Raw genomic sequence first — 18727 nt, 5'->3', positions numbered from 1 at the left:
TAAAGATTCATTGCTGGCGGGAATGCAAAATGGTATGGTAACTATGGAAAACAGCTTGGCAATTTCTGGCGAACATAAACATAATCTTAACCATAAGATCCAGCAATTGTGCTCTGGTTTATTAAACAAAAAAAGTAAAAGATTAAGGCAAGGAGATTTAAAGGGAGTAGATGTTCAATGGCCTAATTATCCAGTGGAATAACTGAGCAGAGGATTTTATCTGAATAAGAAAAATCTCTAATATGATGAGCCACCCTCGCAAAGACAAAGACACAGGAAATCAATTAGGTGAGTGCTTCCTTCTGGTGTTTTCTTTAAAATATTTTTCAAAATATCATTAGGCTTCCAGTTTTAAGAATGACTCATCATTGTAAAGTCATCCTTTTGTCAATTATTATTAATTTTTAAATGACCACTTGCACAGACAAATAATTATTTACATCAAAATCAGCAACAAAGATTGATGTGATTTTATTAGCTACTTTTTCAGTTGATGTTGCTAAATGATAGAACTTCTAATAATTACCTTAATTACCTAGGTTCTGCTTACTGGCCTTTTTCAACAAAAGAAATATAATGTGTTCTCCAACCATCTGGGGGGAAAACAGCAGAAAACAAGCTTCCATGGGCATTCATAGCCTTGAAGATAAAAATGCAAAGTCCCGAGGATCAAGACCTTTCATGATCTGGTCAGTGCTTGCCTACGTCTCTTCTAGGGTTTCTCAACCTTGACGCTGGATATTTTGGGCCACATAATGCTTTGTTGAGGGGTGCTGTTCTGTGCGTTACAGAATTTTAGCAGCATCCTTGGCCTCTACCTCCTAGATGCCAGTAGGAAACAACCCCCCATTTGCCCACCCCTCACCCCATGCCCCAGTTATGACAAAGTGTGTCTAATTATTGCCAAATATTACCTGGTGGACAATATCATGCCTAGTTGAGAATCACTGCTTCTAGGCTTATCTTTCATGATTACTTCTGTACAAGATTTTTATTGCTGCCATAAAAAATTATCACAATTTAGTGGCTTAAAAGAATACCAATTTATTAATTCGCAGCTCTATAGATTGAAAGTCTGGGTTGACTAGGCTGGTTTCTTTGCTTCTGGTTTCACAGGGATGAAAACATGGTCTTGGCTAGTTGGGTTCTTATCGGGACACTCTGAGAAGAATTGGCTTCCAAGCTCATTCAGAGGGTTGACTGAATTCAGTTCCTTGCATCTATAAAACTGAGGTTCTCCTTTCTTGCCTGACCTTTAGCCAGGGGGTCATTTTCAGCTTCTCGAGGCCATCCACATTCCCTGGATGTTGTCTCTCTTCTTCAAAGCCAGCAACAGCGGATCAACTACTTCTCATGCATCAAACCTCCTATTTCCCCTTCTGCCTCATCGCTTGGCTGCATCTCTCCACTTCCAGCTGGAAAAATTTCTCTGCTTTTAGTGGCTCAAGTGATTAGATTTGTTCCATCAAATAATCCAAGATGATTTCTCTATTTTCAGGACAGTAATCTTAATTGCATCTACAAAGTCCCTTCAGGCAGCGCCTAGATCAGTGCTTGTTTGAATAACCATGGTAAACAAACGTGGGAGAACATCTTTAGAATACTGCCTTTCACAACCTCCCTCCCCAAATACTAAGATCCAACCAACTGAATGACTTAAGGTTCTGCAAACAGGTTTTCTCAAGCTTCCGAGTTGTCATACCTCCTCACCAAGGCCCCATCTTCACTTGACTCATCCTTCAATGTGGTACTCAGATACGGGCTCCAGGGAGCCTCTCCTAACCACAGCACGAGGGGGTGATCATATGCACATCCAGAGAATCCTGCTCTCACCTGAATCATAGCACTTGACACATTACACTGAACTTATTAACCTAATTAGCACATAGTGAAAATTCGATAAATGTTTATTGCATTAATAAAAGAAGTCTATCTGCATGAGGGTTTGCCAGAAATTAGAGCATTTAAAGGAAGAACTAAAGATAAAAATTTTCCTTTGGAGGCAGGCCTGGTGGTGTAGTGGTTAAGTTCATGTGTTCTGCTTCAGTGGCCCTGGGTTTGCAAATTCAGATCCCGGGCACAGACCTAGCATTGCTCGTCAGGCCATGCTGTGGTGGCATCCCACACAGAATAGATGAAGACTGGCATAGATGTTAGCTCAGTGACAATCATCCTCAAGCAAACAGAGGAAGATTGGTAAAAGATGTTAGCTCAGGGCCAATCTTCCTCACTAAAAAAAAAAATTTCCTTTGAACTTTGAAGTGTATTTGAATATTGATGCCTATCATCAAACATTTTAAACTAGTATTTACCTTCATCCAAAACCATCGTTAATATCTGTTTTATCCTTATTTGTGGCATCTGAAGAATCTAGAGCCATTTAGAATCTATCTGGACCTCAAGATTTAGGCTGGTAGAATTGGAACATCTAAGTTGTGACACTTTCTATTGATAACTTAGATCTTGTCTTTATTTTCCTGGGTGCTCTTTATTCATAAGGGTGTTTTAATTGAAACAATTCTCCTCACTCTATCTGTTTCTCTTTGGTCCATCCTGAGACTGAAACCAAAGGTAATGTTGTCTTGTTAGTATATCCCAACCCTGCTTATTGTTTTGTTTGTATTTAAAACCATAGTAGTCGGACAGATTGAAGCCTGCATTCCTCCTAGAGACTTGTCCTCAAAGAACCAATCAAAAACATTCTTCTGAATAGTTATAAATATATATAAATGATTTTAATATGTAGAAACAAGACAACAGAAAGCTCTTTCCTGTTTTTCCTTTTTCTTCCCTTTCTAAAAAGTTCAGTCTGACCACCACTAGGTAGCTCCAAGGGTGAAGGGTCGCTGGTTGTGGCAGCTGAGCATAGGGGGTCCAGATCAAGTTGTTGAGGGAGTGACCCCCGAGGGTGCAAATCTGAGTGCAAATGAGAACCCCATCTGAGCGGGGAGGGTATCCATGCAAGAGACTGGCTGAGCACAAGATACTGGTGCCATCTACACCATTATAAAAATGCAAATCAGGTTTGAAATAACTGTGGTGAAATAAGCCACATGAAAGCAACATACACGTTTAGTAACCTGAGACAGAGAGCAAAGCAGTCTCATTTGCCTGGTAATTGGGAAATATTTATAGATGTATCAAAGTCATGAGTCTTTCTGGAACAAAGTACCACTGTCCCTGGTGGCTACTTGCATGAGAAAACACCTAGACCAAGGGTGGGTGTGGAGGAACTGACTCCATTGGCGCTCCTCTGGAGAGGTCTCTGATTCTAGGTAACATGTGACTTACTCGACATTAAGAGGTCATGCCAACCATCCCATCAAGGCATTTGCAATTTACTCTGCCTCAGCTGTTAACATGTTACCTGATTATTCCAACGTGAGATGATGCTATAAAAGGGATAGAAAGGGAGCCAATGTGTCTATCTCAGAGAATTCAACAATACAAGATTTATATGTCCAGATATATTTAATCTCCTAAAATTTTCTCACTGTCCCTCAGAATTTAAATTATTTATAGAAAGTCTTTACGACATTTTACTATCACTTGAGGAAGCTGTCATGCCCTTTCCTGAGTTTCACCTAGAAAACAAGACCACCTCTTGAATAATTAAACATTTTGATGAATGAAGAATTAGGTAATAAGCAATGGACACTTGCCGTGGCTGAAACCAAGCTACTGCTCTTCTGAAGTTGGCCTAAAATACCAAGCATTGCAAAATAATTTTGGTGTTTACTCTTATGTCTTTCTGCATCTATGTGTTCGTGTGCTTCCCGGAATATCTAAACAGTGCTAACAAAGCAGGAGGCCCTCAACAAGAGGTTGTTATATTAATTGAGGTGAAATGAACCCAAGCTTTTTCTTTTTTTAAATTTTGTTATGGAAATGCTGCTATTTAGCTTAGAAGAGGAAAGAATAGTCTTACCTATCTTGTGAAATGGACGCTAATGTTACTTGTACCTCAAACTTAATCTTGGGAAAACATAGCCGGTGATGGAACATTCCTCTTATGATATGTCGTATCATATGATAGAAGGTTCTATAGATCATCTCCCTTTATCTTTTATTCTTCTTCTCTTATCTATTACTAGATTAACACTGATATGAATGATATCTTCAGATATTACTATACAAACTAGAGCTTTCGCCTCATTTGAAAGCTAGATTGGCTTGGTAAATAATGACATGCACATAAAAAGTGATTTACGCATCTGAAGAAAATAAAAACTTAGATATTTTAATATCTCAATGGAATTTATAAATGTGGTCATTTTTACTGTGCATTTTCAGTCAGTAGGAACGTCAGCAGATTCTGGAAGTAAATTCTACAGAGTGGTATGACAATTACTGTTATATATCTCAGCAATCTTCTAATAAATAATATGAGTCTTGTTTGCATTTATCAGAGTGATCCTTAAGCAAATACCCATGTGAGAAAGAAAGCTTGCATATTTATAAGAGTAAATTTACATATAACTACACATAAAATATTCCGTTCCTTTGTAAAATACTTCTTTATAATTTCCATTAAAATCATCATGTAATTATACCAGAGATACAAACCTAACAAAAATTATGCCAAGCATTATTAGAGGGAGTGCTTTTCAATTGCAAGGGCATCTGTTCTGTGAGAATTTTCTGGTTACAATTTCTGTTACATCTAAAAAAAAAAAGAGAGAGAGAGAAAATAAGGACTTTGTCCCTTGCAAAGGACTATGTTCAAAGGTCACCCATCAAAATTACTTTTAAAGTGTAATGAAAGTGATTATAATAAAGTGTTAAATTTTATATATTATAAACAATCAACAGATCTATACAGAAAGAGGGTGGTTCTATTATAGTCCAGGGATATAAAAAGAATATATTATAAACATATAACATTGCTGACGCTTCAACAAATACTCAGTCTTTCACTCAAGCCATTTGCTGAGCGCCTCCTGTGTTTCAGCACCTATGCTGGGCACGAGAGATATGAAGGTGAAGGCCCGAATGCCGCAGGCTCCACTCTTAGAAAATTACATGGATAAGACTGAAAAGTAAATAAACAGCTGTTTCACAATATGTTACTTAACCCTGTGACTTAGCCAAGTGAAGACTGAGTCTTGAAGGACAAGTTAGAAGGGTCGAGAAAATAACAGAGGAGAATATTCTAGGCAGAGGAAAAACGTGTTAGAAAGTGGCTACAGAGAACTGAATATGTATCATCAGGGAACTACAGGCAGTTGAATGAGTCAGCAGCTTAGGGTCAACGTGAAAGAGATGCAAAAGACAAAGATGGAGAAACATATCTAGATGCCATTGCAGAAGCTTGGGTTTTGTTTTGAAGGGTATGGGGGCAGTACTAGTGTATTTTAAGTAGATGATTGTCATATTAAAATTTATATTTTAGAAAAATCTTTCTTCCAAGCAATGGTTCTCCAAGTGTGGTCTCTGGACCATCAGCATCAGCATCACCTGGAAACTTGTTAGAAAAGAAAATTCTCAGATGACACCACAGGCCTACTGTGGACCCAACAATCTGTGTTTTAGCAAGCCCTTCAAGAGACTCTGTGGCACAATAAACTCTGAAAACCACAGGTGTAGAGAATGGAACCGTGGGGGCTGTTTCTGTAGAAATATTTTCAGTTACCAGAAATTGAAAATCTGATCAACAGTAGCCTAAATAAGAAAGGAATTTATTTATGTTCAGCAACAAGAATTCCCAAGAAAGGCAGTCTGGGGATGGCACAGTGGCCAAATGATGCCATTAGGAACACAGACTCCTCCTATCCTTCTGCTTCACTGTTATCAAGACGGGACTTTCATTCTTTGGGTTACATACTGACTGTTCTGCTTCTGGGCTCTCCACTGCTGTCCTCACAGAAAGGAAGCTGGAACGGGGTGAGGGCAAAATATTTGTCCTTATGTACTTGGTTTTTATTTTATGGCAGAATGAAACAAAACGGAAGCCTGTTCAGGCACTTCTGCTCACATCTTTTTGGTGAGAACCTTATCAAGTGCCTTTCCAGCTACAAGGTTTCCAGTGGCAAACCAGAGTGACTATCAGTTAGAAAGCTCTCCCATAAAATGTTCTCATGTATCGCGTACATATTTTTTCTCAGCTAAATACCTCCATGAAGTACATACATTTTGTCCCTTGTAGCAAGAGGAAAACAAAACGTGAATAGTGAAGCCCTTGTCTTCTTGTTAGATCCTTAGTAAATCTCAACTATTAGCCAACTCTCAGTGCCAGGATTCTCCTCTCGGATCCCTATGAAGGGATATTACAGATCTTCTAAATGTGTGTATCACATTTCACTACAACAGTGTAGACCGTGTGAAGTAATCTCAGAAACTTGAAATGACAACCCAGAATTCCTTTCAGAATCTTAGCAACTATTTCTGGGATAATTCATGGAGTAACACTTAATGTGGAAATTCTCCCTTGTACCACCTTTGGGGCTCCCTGAAACCTGGCGATTTCCTCTAGGTCAAGCTGGAGGTTCTACTTTTGTCCTGAGAGTTGACAAGTGCCCACAAATACAAACACACACTTGAATCAATGATCTTTCCTTACCTGCTTCTCTATAGCCTTTTGCATGACCTTCAGTATTGGTTTCAAGTGTGAGACAAGTACAGTTATCTTCATTTATTAGCTACAGAAGCTGTGGTGATGAAAATGAAAATCATTTGCTCTTAGAATCTGACATTTGTAGAATGCTAAGTAATTTGCATATTGGTGGAAAGCAAGATTCCCAACTCTTTTGTTCCCCCACATTTCCTCTAAAGCATAATGCAGGCAACAAGAATTTAAGTTACCTAGTATTAGTTGAGGGCTGCCAGGAAGAAAATCCCACAGTCCTGTGGGTCCATCCTACACCTATTACAGGCTATGGTGATAAATGGTCCTGGTTTAGGAAAAGAAGAGACAGGAGACTCTAAGTAAACACTATTCAGTCAAGAAAACGAGCAGCATCATGAATAGCCTCTGCTGAATAAATGCAAATACCTTAAGAAATATGTCATCCTGGACAAAATTCAAAAACATTTGGGAGACTAAAACCTTACATGTTATAATTACACACATACACTGACGAGGGGATGAACAGAAACAACAGCCCTAACCATTGCTCTTTAATTGAAATAAAGGCAATTTTAAAACTTCATATCACTGAGCAAAAGGCAAGAGTAGCAACTTCAATTTCAAAATCATTATCAATAGTGTATGACACATTGTCAAACAAACGCACTTCTCTTGCTGTGCAGTCTGCTCCTATTGGCATTTGGCAGTCTGAACACACAGTCATGCTATCTAACGCTCATATTTTCCAAACATAACAAAAGGAGAACAAAACTCTGCAGATTATTAGAAAATATTAGCAGGCAGGGATACCAGCGGATCCATTTCAGTGGATTTGGACAAGGGACAAACTCTAGGCCTACTTATTTCTTTAATCATAATTTTTATAATTATATGTATATCCAATGAGATATACTTTGACAAGATATTACATTTAGTGGAAAGATAAGGAGTTTTTTTGGAAAGAATATGTTTACGTTCACATCAATTTGAGAAGGAAACACAGGACAAAATAAGAAAGAAGAAAACATTATGGACTTTCACCTAATCCAACTTGATCCTCTATTATATATTAGAAACTATATAAATATGCTATTTGGCCATTTTTGGCCTTCAAAAATGATTTTGTTTTTTATGGCTCAAGCTAATACCTCTCCCAAAGGATCTAAACCTCTCCCAAACAATTCTCAGAAACAAAATGATGAGCTATTTACTTAACCCATGGAGCTAACTCCTTGTTTTTATTCCCTTGGAGATACAAGGAGCGTCTCATGCATGGTCAGACACTGGTTAATACGCAACATTGTCTCTGACACATTAGAAACAATAATAGATTTCATCTCAGCATTCAGGTGAGGCTAAAAAGAAAAAGGGATTCAAGCATTAGACAGAAAGCATCTCTTAGGTGAGTTCAGAAGCAAAAGGATTCAGTTGTCCAAATTCTTAGTCTGGAAGTTGAGAAAATCCTTTAAGAATGAAAAAAAAAGGTATTACTCTAGACATACTACTTTTCATAAGTGTCAATTGAGAGTTACTATACGCTCTTAAGCCCTATCTTCAGCAGCAGGTTATATCCCCTGATAACGACAGGGAATACAGAATACAAAGCAAGGGAGCAGGGAAAACGGAGCCACAAAAACTCCACGAGCGTTATTTGTCTAGTGTGGTTTGTCTGCTCGTGTACACTAGTAGAAAACACTTTCAGAAATCTGTGTAGTGTATCTGGGAACTGGAGAGACATATGGATTCCCCTGGACTAGGCCACACTTGATAGTGATTAGTAAAGCCTTGTTATGTGAAGGTTTGAAATGATTCAATCTTGACATTAAACTAATTGACCAAAAAAGTTTCGTTTGGCACTGATACTGCCCTTGTTGCTATTATTTGGCATTTATGTGGCATGTTGTTCTTGCATATTTCTTCATAGAATCCTTATACAGATAGCAGTCATTTTTTCCTTCATTTACGGATTAAGATTTAAATGCTTTCCCTAAATCAAAAAGCCCAAGTCTTTTATCAAACCAAGTATCAAATTTAACATTTTCAGCGATTCAGCCATTTATTCAGTTTCCTATTTTGGTAGCAAAAGCCAAAATGACTATTTCATTCAACTCTGCTTTTCTTGAGTCTACACCTTTTGCAGGCTATATATTTGTCTTGCTAACTCTGCAATGCTTTACATCATTCCACGTCTTTCTTTTAGTGCTTTGTGATTTATATATAAGGGAAAAGAGAAAAGATCAATTTTAGAGAAGTATTTCCCAAATATTGGTCAAACTCTGCTCTGTGGTTGAGGGGAACCTGTTTCAGGATGGCATTTCCAATTCCTGCTTCTATATGCTCCCAGATTCGGAGTCCCTAACAAGCCAATATTATATTTCATCCATGTAAAAAAGTACAAAATCTCCCCCACTGTCAGCTTTTTATCTTGAAATCTCTGAGAACCTTTTTGTCTTATAATTTCCTCCATTTTTCCTATACAAAAACTGCATTTCAATATTTCTGGTCTGTTGAGGAGAAGAACCCTTTGCTTTTCCCTTTTGGCTGTAATATCAAAATCTTGATTCGATTGTAATTAGTTTGGTATAGGTTGCATTTCTTGGTTTCTATTTTGTTTTGAAATATTGGATTAGTAATCTGGACTAGGCATTCAGGGTCCTGCTCTGAGGCTGATATGTAAGCCTTGTCCTCATAAGGTAGAGGCAGAAGTGCAAAGAAATCTCTTGAGAGCTCATGTCCACCTTCTCAAAGCTTCATTCTGTATTTCGCGTATAGCCAGACAGAAAGCATCAAAGACATTTAACGATGTAGTCAGTCATGGAGAGGCAACCTCTATCCCAACAAAAAGGCTTTGGACTTTTGTCATAATCCCAACCATAAATTGATCATCTCATTGAAAGAAACACCACAAACACAAGAATTCTAATAAAACAAACAGATTCCTGAGTCCCTAGGAAACCTCTTCTTAACAGAGCAATGTGTAAAACAGCACAGTATGAATATCAGAACAATTTGTCCTTGACAATCATATAAATAGTTCAGAGCATGTAGCCCTAAAAGTAAATTATGAGTAGCAATTTGCGAGAGCAAGCCTAAAAGATTAGACTCTGTTGATGACAGGCTCTAGAAGCTTTCTGTTCTATGGTAGCTGTTATGTGCCTCACTAAAGTTTTACAATTTCTAAATGATTGCTAGTACAGATTATTAAGAAAACATGTTTTCAAGTGCCATCTTGGGTACGCTAGAAGGATTTTAGCTTATTTGTTAGCATCAGAAACCATTTTTACTATACTTCCCCCTCTGAATTAACGTGAGGGAAATATGCAAAGTATGAAAAATCTATAAAGAAATTACTAAGTACAATGACATTTCAACAACGTATTTTATTATGGATTTCAATTTCTTTTTCTTTTTTTTTTTGAGGAGGATTAGCCCTGAGCTAACTGCTGCCAATCCTCCTCTTTCTTCTGAGGAAGACTGGCCCTGAGCTAACATCCGTGCCCATCTTCCTCTACTTTATATGTGGGACGCCTACCACAGCATGCCTTGCCAAGTGGTACCATGTCCACACCCGGGATCTGAACCGGCAAACCCCGGGCCACCGAAGCAGAATGTGCACACTTAACCGCTGTGCCACCGGGCCAGCCCCTCAATTTCTTGTTAACCTAAACGGAATTGAGTGGTTTATGTAATTTCCCTGAAGTGGGCATATTTGTTTAATTATGCCTTAAAAATAAAAATTGTAGCCCAACTAATGTGTAGAGAAAATGTGAAAATTTCGAATATACTTTTTGGCCTCTTCCTCTGGAAGATAGGAAAAATATTTGAAACTCAGTAGTTTTAATGTTTTGTAGCTAATAATCTTTGACCTTAAGATATGACATATTATTTTTATTACTGAAGAGAAAAATCACAGATGTAGAATTTATCAATTTACTATATCTATCTGATTCACATTCTGATTTTGAGAAATGAAACATTGTATTATGGTGTCAAAATGAAAGGAAATAAAAAGGCAACCTCAAGAGCATTTGGATAACTTAAGTATAAGTCACTACAGTCAAAGCTGCTAAGATTTAGTAATTTTTTTAAGTTGGTAGTTTTTTTTTGCACTTTACTATCTTTCCTAGTTTCACATAAGTACATAAGTGAGAAAAAGAACTATCCATTACAGAACCTCTCAAAAAACCATGTTTTGTTCATCTGCCAGACTTTTTCAGCAAAAGCGTCTGTGATGAATTTCTCTCTCCTCCATCCCTCTTTTATTCCATCTCTATTTGAGAAAATACAGTTGCAGAATTGGCCTTAAAGAATTTTTTTGGATGCACTGAGAGATCTGGAAGGCCAGATGAAACTTATTTATTACTGCTTAAACTGTGTAGACAGAGGAAAATTCAGGGGAAGACATTTATTAAGACCAAATATTAAATTCCCTTTCATTGTTTTTCCTACTCATTCTTTGTAATGAGCGGTTTATTTTGCAAATTCCTTTCATAGGCTTCTTTGTGTGTGTATGTTGACATATATGGTAGTCTTCTATGTAGTCCTATGGAAATAATCATTTTTAAAACTGTTTTGTAAACCTAGAAATTGTACTCCTGGACCACAACCCTTAATTTTTCCATTCTTCCCATTCAATTACTCCAGCTGGACCTACTTTCACCATCATTGAGAATCTTGTCCACATCCTTTCACATTCTCTTTATTTCATAAAAGTCTTCTCTCTACTTTCTTCCTTGCTGCTGCAGCCTGAAATCACGTCTGTTAGTCCTTCTGCTGCAATCTTAATTTCTAAGCCTTTTATTCTTCCCCCTACCAATCTTCTCAACCCTAGCTCTGCATTAGTCCAACTCTTTCTTTTTTTGGTTACCGTGTAGGAATCAAAGAAAACTACATAAATAACTCGTAGCATCCAAAATTATTATTACTAAAATCACTGGTGTTTTTAGTCACCTTCTCAAATCTATCCTTTCGGCTTTACCTAAGCAGATAAAGTCATCTCCAGACCTTTATCTGATATCTTTACCTGAATGCTCAGAGGGTCATTGAAATCAAAATGATCCAAAGAAACTTATTATACGCCTCTCAAATCAAAGATACCCACTGTATTTCCTCTCGCATTCTCGTCTCTGATGGTACCTTCACTATCCAGAAGTTACATGTTAGAATCATCTTAAGTTTCTCCCCCATCCACCACCCTCCAAGATAATTAAAACTGTAAAAAGCTTTGCCTTTAAAAAAAATCAGAGAGGCCTGTAGACTATCAAATAAAATATGAAGCAGCAAGAACCATGAGCACGTCTAAGCTGGAAACCTTAGAGTTATTCCTCGACATCTCTTCCTTAACTCAATTCCCAAACCTAATCTGTCACCTGAGAATTCTTGTTGAATCTACTTCAAAAAATGTGTCCTAAATTAATCTATTTCATTTCTAATGACAATATCTTAAATTATGTCCTCTCCATTTCTTGCCTGTAATATTGCAATAGATGCCTGACTCTTTTCCATGCCTCCAGAGTCTCCTTTATTTCTCATCCTTTTCCCACATTACCAGCTTGCTTGTCTATAACCTACCAACCCACATTTTTCACGACTACCTATTTTCTAAAGCAGAGTTCTACAAATTTTTTAACTGTGTACCCAATTAGTAAAAATGGTTGAGTAGGGCCAGCCTAGTGGTGCAGCGGTTAAGTTCGCATGCTCTGCTTCAGCAGCCCGGGGTTTGCCGGTTCAGATCCCGGGTTCGGACATGGCACCACTTGGCAAGCCATGCTGTGGTCGGCATCCCATATATAAAGTAGAGGAAGATGGGCACGGATGTTAGCTCAGGGGAAGTCTTCCTCAGCAAAAAGAGGAGGATTGGCAGCAAATGTTAGCTCAGGGCTAATCTTCCTCAAAAACAAAAACAAAAACAAAATGGTTGAGTAGGCACTACAAATGTATGTATAGATATTTACAAATTGTATACATGTACCACAAACATATACTTTCTATGCTACAAAACATGCTGTCTAAAACAAAATTTTAAAAATGAGATAAAATAACTTCAAAATTTTAATATTTTATTTCTGTGCCCTAATGTACTTTTATCACCCATCAGTTTCAAACATCCCATTTTGGAGACCATTGGTGTAGCCCAGGGTTTCTCAAATTTGTCGTACTAACATTTTGAGCTGGAAAATTCTTTTTGGTGTGGAGAGTGCCGTCCTAGTCATCATAAGATGTTTAGCAGCATCCTTCTCACTAGATGCTAGTGGTACCCCATCCCTAAGATATTTGTCTCTAGACATTGACAAATGTCCTGTGAGGGACAAAATTGCTCTGGTTGAGAACCACTGATCTATGTAGAGAATAAAGTAGAAACAAACAACCCCAATTTATAAACCCATGTATGGACTCAAGCTCCCTATCTAGCTTTGTCTCCCACTACTCCATCCAGATATATACACTCTGCTGTATATTTTCACACCCCTGTCCTTATTCATGTTATTACCTCCATGCAGAATCCACTCCTACCCCTCTTTTCTTGAACAAGAAAAAACTCCACAAGTCAAATAACACCTTTTCTCTCTCTCTCTCTCTGCATATATATGTATAATTCTTGCAAGGTTATGTCATCTCTCTCAATTGCATGCAGCTACAATTTTTTCTCTCTGTGTCTGTCTGTCTCTTTTCTCTCTCTCTCTATTTCTCTTGTGCCAAGTACACAACTTTGGTACTTACCCTCTTAATTTTATCTACAGAACCAGTTTCTCAAATAAACATAACAAGACATTTTATTCCTAAATTGTCTAGTTCAGATGAGTAAATAATTGTCGACATTTCCTTGTTTTTTACGTGATTATAAACTCATTTTTCTGCAGGTAGCGTCACAGCTTCACTGCACATGAGCTTACATCCCCCTCTACCCATCAGACCAAATGAAGTGAACCTGACTGGGCTAGTCTCCTTCATAGGTAGAGTGGAAAACTGGCCACAGTGTATTTTGGGGGTATGATACAGGTGACCTAATGATTGCTGATGTTTTATATTCCTTTAACAAATGTCATATGAAATAGTATGAAATTGAAGGATATACAGAAAAAGATTAAGTGAATTAAAAAATAAAGCAGGTTATGTAGCAGCGTTTATATAATTATTTTCATTCCTTCAACAAATATTCATGAATCATCTAGTTGTCAGGGACTGAGTTAGGCAAAATGTATATAGCAGTCACAACCTTCCTCTCATGGTGTTTATAATTTAGAAGTGGAACTAAACCTTCAATAGGTAATTATATAAATAATTATTTAATTGTAATTGTGATATGAAGTTTGAGGGAAATTTATGAATTCTGATTTGTTTAGAGTGGTTTCTATTTGTACAAATAGGAAAGATATATACCTATGTCAGTCTAGCTATATAGATATAAATAAATATGTTATGAATATATAGCGAAGACTATATCTCTACATGTAGGGGTATGTATGTGTTAATACAAATATAATTGATATATATGTGCATACAGGTAAAAACCATTAGAAATTATAACTAAACTTTAATATTAGCTATGTGTGAGTTTGTGAGTGGATTTTTTTCTTTAGAAATTTTTTAGTATTTTTAAGTTCTAACATGACCATATGTTACTTCTGAAAGTACTTATAAAATACATATTTAAAATAAAATGTCCTTTAACATACAATATAATGCTCATATCTGATAATAGAATACAAAAGCTTTGAACAAAAATTAGGTTGAGGGAGTGTTTTATAAGATTTAAAGACTTTTGGTGGGAGGACACAAGACAAAGACATTCAATAGATGAGCAGAAGAACTCTGTTACTTACAACTTTGAAAGAGAGAAGGCTGCCACTCAGGGCCACAGAGCGGGTTGCACCTGGAAAATGTCCCACAGGCTGGACCTGTATGTAGGGGGCAGTTTATGTGTGGCAAGTGAGGTGGAGTTAGCTGGGTTCCTCAGATTCCCTCTGGATCGGCTAATCTGAGTAATTTCCGGGACGCTGGAGCATAGCAGCTGTCTCTAGTTATCTGGTACCTGGCCCGGAGCAATTAAGGCGGGTGCATAGTAGACCTGGTGTGTGAGAATCCCAAAAGGGAAGTGGTTAAACCATGAACTGAATCAGCTGCTGGAGGGGAACTAACTGTCCGCTGGCCAGGGCTTCAAATTGGGTCAAGAGACCATTTCAAAACGAAAACAAAATAGACCCCAGCAAACTATATTACAGGGAGGTGATGTATTGATTTAAAGTCTTATAAATCAAATATTTTGCTGCTAAAAGGGAAGAACAATGGGAAAACATGTTATTCGGATTAGGAATAGAGAAAAACAGTATCATTGTTATGAAAATATTAGAAATGGAAAACCAAAGAACTAAGGAAAATTCTACTACCTCTCAGTATGAATGAATACTACTAAAGATATTAAACTAAAGTCTTTGGATGCTCTCTCCCTCATGTTCATGATCTAGCATTCTAAAAGTGATTATTATTGTTAAAAATAAGAATAATCCTTAAACTTTATTGAATGTTTACTATATGTCAAGCAATGTGCTAAGCCCTTTGAGTTATCTCATTTAATCTTCACATGTCTAATGAAATAAATATTTTTATTGTCTACTTTTAATTGATAAGCCAGTTAGGCTTAGAAAGGTTAAGTGATTTAACTAAGGCTATCCAGGAAATAACAGGTAGACCCTGCCTTCAAATCCAGGCTGAACTGAATCCAAGCCCATATTCTTAAACACTGTGCCATAGGCTATACAAATAGATAGACGATTAATAGACAATAGATAGATTGATAGGTATATTACTAATGAATAGATTCATAGATACATAGAGATAGTAAAGGAGGGAAACACAGTCTGCAATTTCGTGTTCTGTTCTACCCCACCATTCAGTACTACGATGGGAGGGTAGTAGCTAGCAGATACTTCTCTCCCAGCTACTGTGAACATTCAGAAAAAGAAAAAGAGAAAAACTTACAATTTAAAATAAATTCCTAAAAATCATCTGCATGTGTTATATTTGGTTCATCAACAGGGAAAAAAATAGACACATGCATTGAAAATGAAATATCTATGCTAAATGTCTTTGATACCCTGCCAGATTTACCCACAGAAGGTCTTGACTATAAACAAACAGCTACTTACACATGTATGACCCTGGAGAGAAGACTGAGTGGGCACAAAATGGTGTCTGTTTTATCTCGGATTTTTGCTTCATTTTGAGCTGTCAGATTTTCACCTCCTTTCGTGGAAAAGAAAAACAAGAACTCTGAGTCTGCTTTTAGCATTGAAAGAAAGAGTTGCATAACCGTATCCAAGCAGCTGACTTATACCTTTCCTAATGGAGAGACTTGTTTTCAAGGGTAAAACAGCATTTGTGGCAGAAATGGCAATGTGACAGCTACCACTTCAATGAATATAGACACTCCTACACTTGGTTTTAATCACATCTCAGTCAGATCATAATATTTATTAACTATTTAGAACATTTCCTAAATCTTGTGGTGTTTGAACTCTTTCTGGTTTCTCCTTTACTTTGAGAGGGATTGTGTTTTCTTGAAAACGATTTTAAAGAGTTGAGTATCAGTTTACATAGGGTTGCAAATAGCAATCTAAATTTTAATTTCTTTAAAGCAGACTCCATATCCTATACTTCTTCAGCATCTCTTCATCACCAAATCAAAAAGTCACTGGTTCGACGTTAAGAATAACAGATGGTCAATAAATATTGGTTGACCGATTACACCCACAATGAATTGTTCCTCAAATTAAGATTTAGATCTTTTAATTATATAACACAAATATCCAGTTACAATACAGTGTTAGTCAATAGTCTATAATCCACTTCCAGTAAAAACATTTGTGTTTACACTATTTTGCATGAAAATTTTAAAAAGAAAAGCTGCTTATGTTAAAAAAGATCTTTAATATTTTCTCTAACTCCAAAGATTGTTTTATTTGAACACATTTTTACTGATTACTCAGAAAGTATTAAATCTTATAATTCCGCTGGTTTTGTATTTTTGAGGGGGGATGTTGATTATATAGCTTTCTACAATTCAATTATAGGGTTTTTTTAATCAGTGTAATTAATTTTCACTTTTATAAGTTTGTTGAGGAAAATCGGAAAAGGAAGGAATTGACAGGCATTTTAACATACACTTGAGAATTTATTAAATTTTATATGGATATAATATTTCATAATGAACCCTATTATATTTGAGCAAGAGTAAAACGCTTAGAAAATTAAATTTTTAGTTTGTCAAAAAAAGTTTTTCATAACAATCTTTGGGTCATATTTCAAAAATACGATTGGGTTAAATGACTGTATTTGCTACATTGTGAAATAAATTTTAAAAGCAAAGAACATTATACATATTAGAAAAGTCCATCTTCTAATAAGTAGATAATTTGGGTGAAACAAATTCTAATATGACTCACAAAGTGCCAAGGGAAGTAATGTATGCACATGTGACAATTTATAAACTTGATGTCTCCAATTTTACACTGAAAATTCATTAAGGCTTTCTGATTGACGGCTATGTAGGGTCCAGTGCCACTATATTAGGACAGCTAAGAAAATGGAAAAGACCAATAATCTAAATTTCTGTCACTATGTGATTTGTGGTTATCCATAAAAAATATTAAAAAGCTGAGTTATTTAAAGCTATTGGCCATTTTGATTTAGTTCTCACACATATAGATATAAAACAAATAGCTAATGAGCAAATATGAAGTGCATGCATAACACATGCCCAATACAACATTCTCAATCCCTGGCTTAACTTTCACTACAGTTTTGTCGTTACCACTTCAATTTTGTCTTCATAAAATAGAAATAATGAAGTGATACATGTCTAATTCACGAGTATTTATTTTAAGACTAAATAACATAATATTATTTGCTGATAATATGACCACATTGTCACTTACTAAAATAGACATAAAGGCAACTGCCCCCACTCTCTTTGTTGGAAAAAATGACTTAAACTATTCAAAAACGAAACCATATTTTTGCAGATTACTTCCTAAGTTTAGGCATTTTATTTCCAATAGGCTTACATAACAATCTGTATTTTAAGCTATTCATTAACACTTTTAGAAATTAATTCTTTATGGAAGGTTCAGCAAGCAATGTATTACCCAAAATTGAGCATTTCATATCTTTACAATTTGTATTTTTATTCATGTGTTAGCACCTGAAAATATCTGCTTTGAAAATCTTCCAGACTCAAATCATTACAGTCAGCTTTGCAAGATAAAATTTGGAGCACTAAAGAAACCAATAAATTATGTACTAGAGGGAACGTCTTGAACTTTTCTGTAGGTCACTCTGAAACCCATTTCTAGGTAGAGATTTGACTTTTGTATGTTTTTGAGATCATTTTCAAGAGGCTTCTAAGTTTTCCTAAAAGGATGACAACTTTTCCATCTAGTCGTCAAGTTTCTGAAGCCTGTAGATTCACTCTTAGGTAGCAACTCAGAAGAGATCCCAAGGAGAGGCTTTAGTACAAATGCCCCGTGTCTTTTCATGGTCACCTCCCGCAACTCTGCCTCCAGTCATTGCCTACACATGTGGGCTGGCCCACCCGCCCCACCCACTCCCTTTCCAGGCCTGGATTTCTGCTTTTGTTTATATTTTTTTCCAAGTCCTACTTCTTTCCCTTGTTTATATTGCACTATTATTCTGTTGTATGTGTAAACTGTTTCAAATCATTTGTGAAAGAAGGCAGAGTATAAACAAACAAGATCCAGATATTACACATGGAGATATTTTGAGTCCTTCTGAGAAAAAGGTGCAATTTAAAGTACTACAGGATAATATAATGAGCAGGCTACATATAAACGAGTTGTATTCCAAAACTATGTTTGTAAGCAATGGGTTGGAATCCAGATTTTTTTTGCTATGAAACAAATGCTAATAGAAATAATTTTTTGATGTAAACAGTGCCAGTTATCACACAACCTATTTAACCCATGATATAAATTCAATAAACTTTATTTGCCCTGAAAAACTAATTAAACAATGTTGTTACAATAAATATTATTAAATAAGCAAATTGAAAAGTGAGCACTTATATAATTTGTTTTTCTATCTTTTGGTCAGGAACTGTACCTTACTTATAATCACATTTCCACTGAGGAACATAGTGTAAGTGCA

General features: G+C 36.4%; 1 long non-coding RNA gene across 2 annotated transcripts; it reads right to left on the bottom strand.

The window, feature by feature from the left end:
- Positions 1-979: 979 nt before the first annotated feature.
- On the bottom strand, positions 980-15834 carry LOC139083061 (uncharacterized). 2 transcript variants are annotated; one of them, XR_011539569.1, is made up of 4 exons: positions 15712-15834; positions 14389-14633; positions 6802-6890; positions 980-4663 (listed from the first exon to the last, which is right to left on the bottom strand). It is a non-coding gene; the product is annotated as an uncharacterized lncRNA (long non-coding RNA). The 2 variants fall into 2 exon arrangements; XR_011539572.1 differs by lacking the exon at positions 14389-14633 and having other exon boundaries at positions 4528-4663; positions 15712-15816.
- Positions 15835-18727: the final 2893 nt, after the last annotated feature.

Source organism: Equus przewalskii, chromosome 1, assembly GCF_037783145.1.
Source record: "Equus przewalskii isolate Varuska chromosome 1, EquPr2, whole genome shotgun sequence".
In the NCBI taxonomy this organism is placed as follows: domain Eukaryota; kingdom Metazoa; phylum Chordata; class Mammalia; order Perissodactyla; family Equidae; genus Equus; species Equus przewalskii.
Note: the sequence above shows the minus strand (reverse complement) of the source record. Positions and strands in the feature narration are given on the sequence as shown.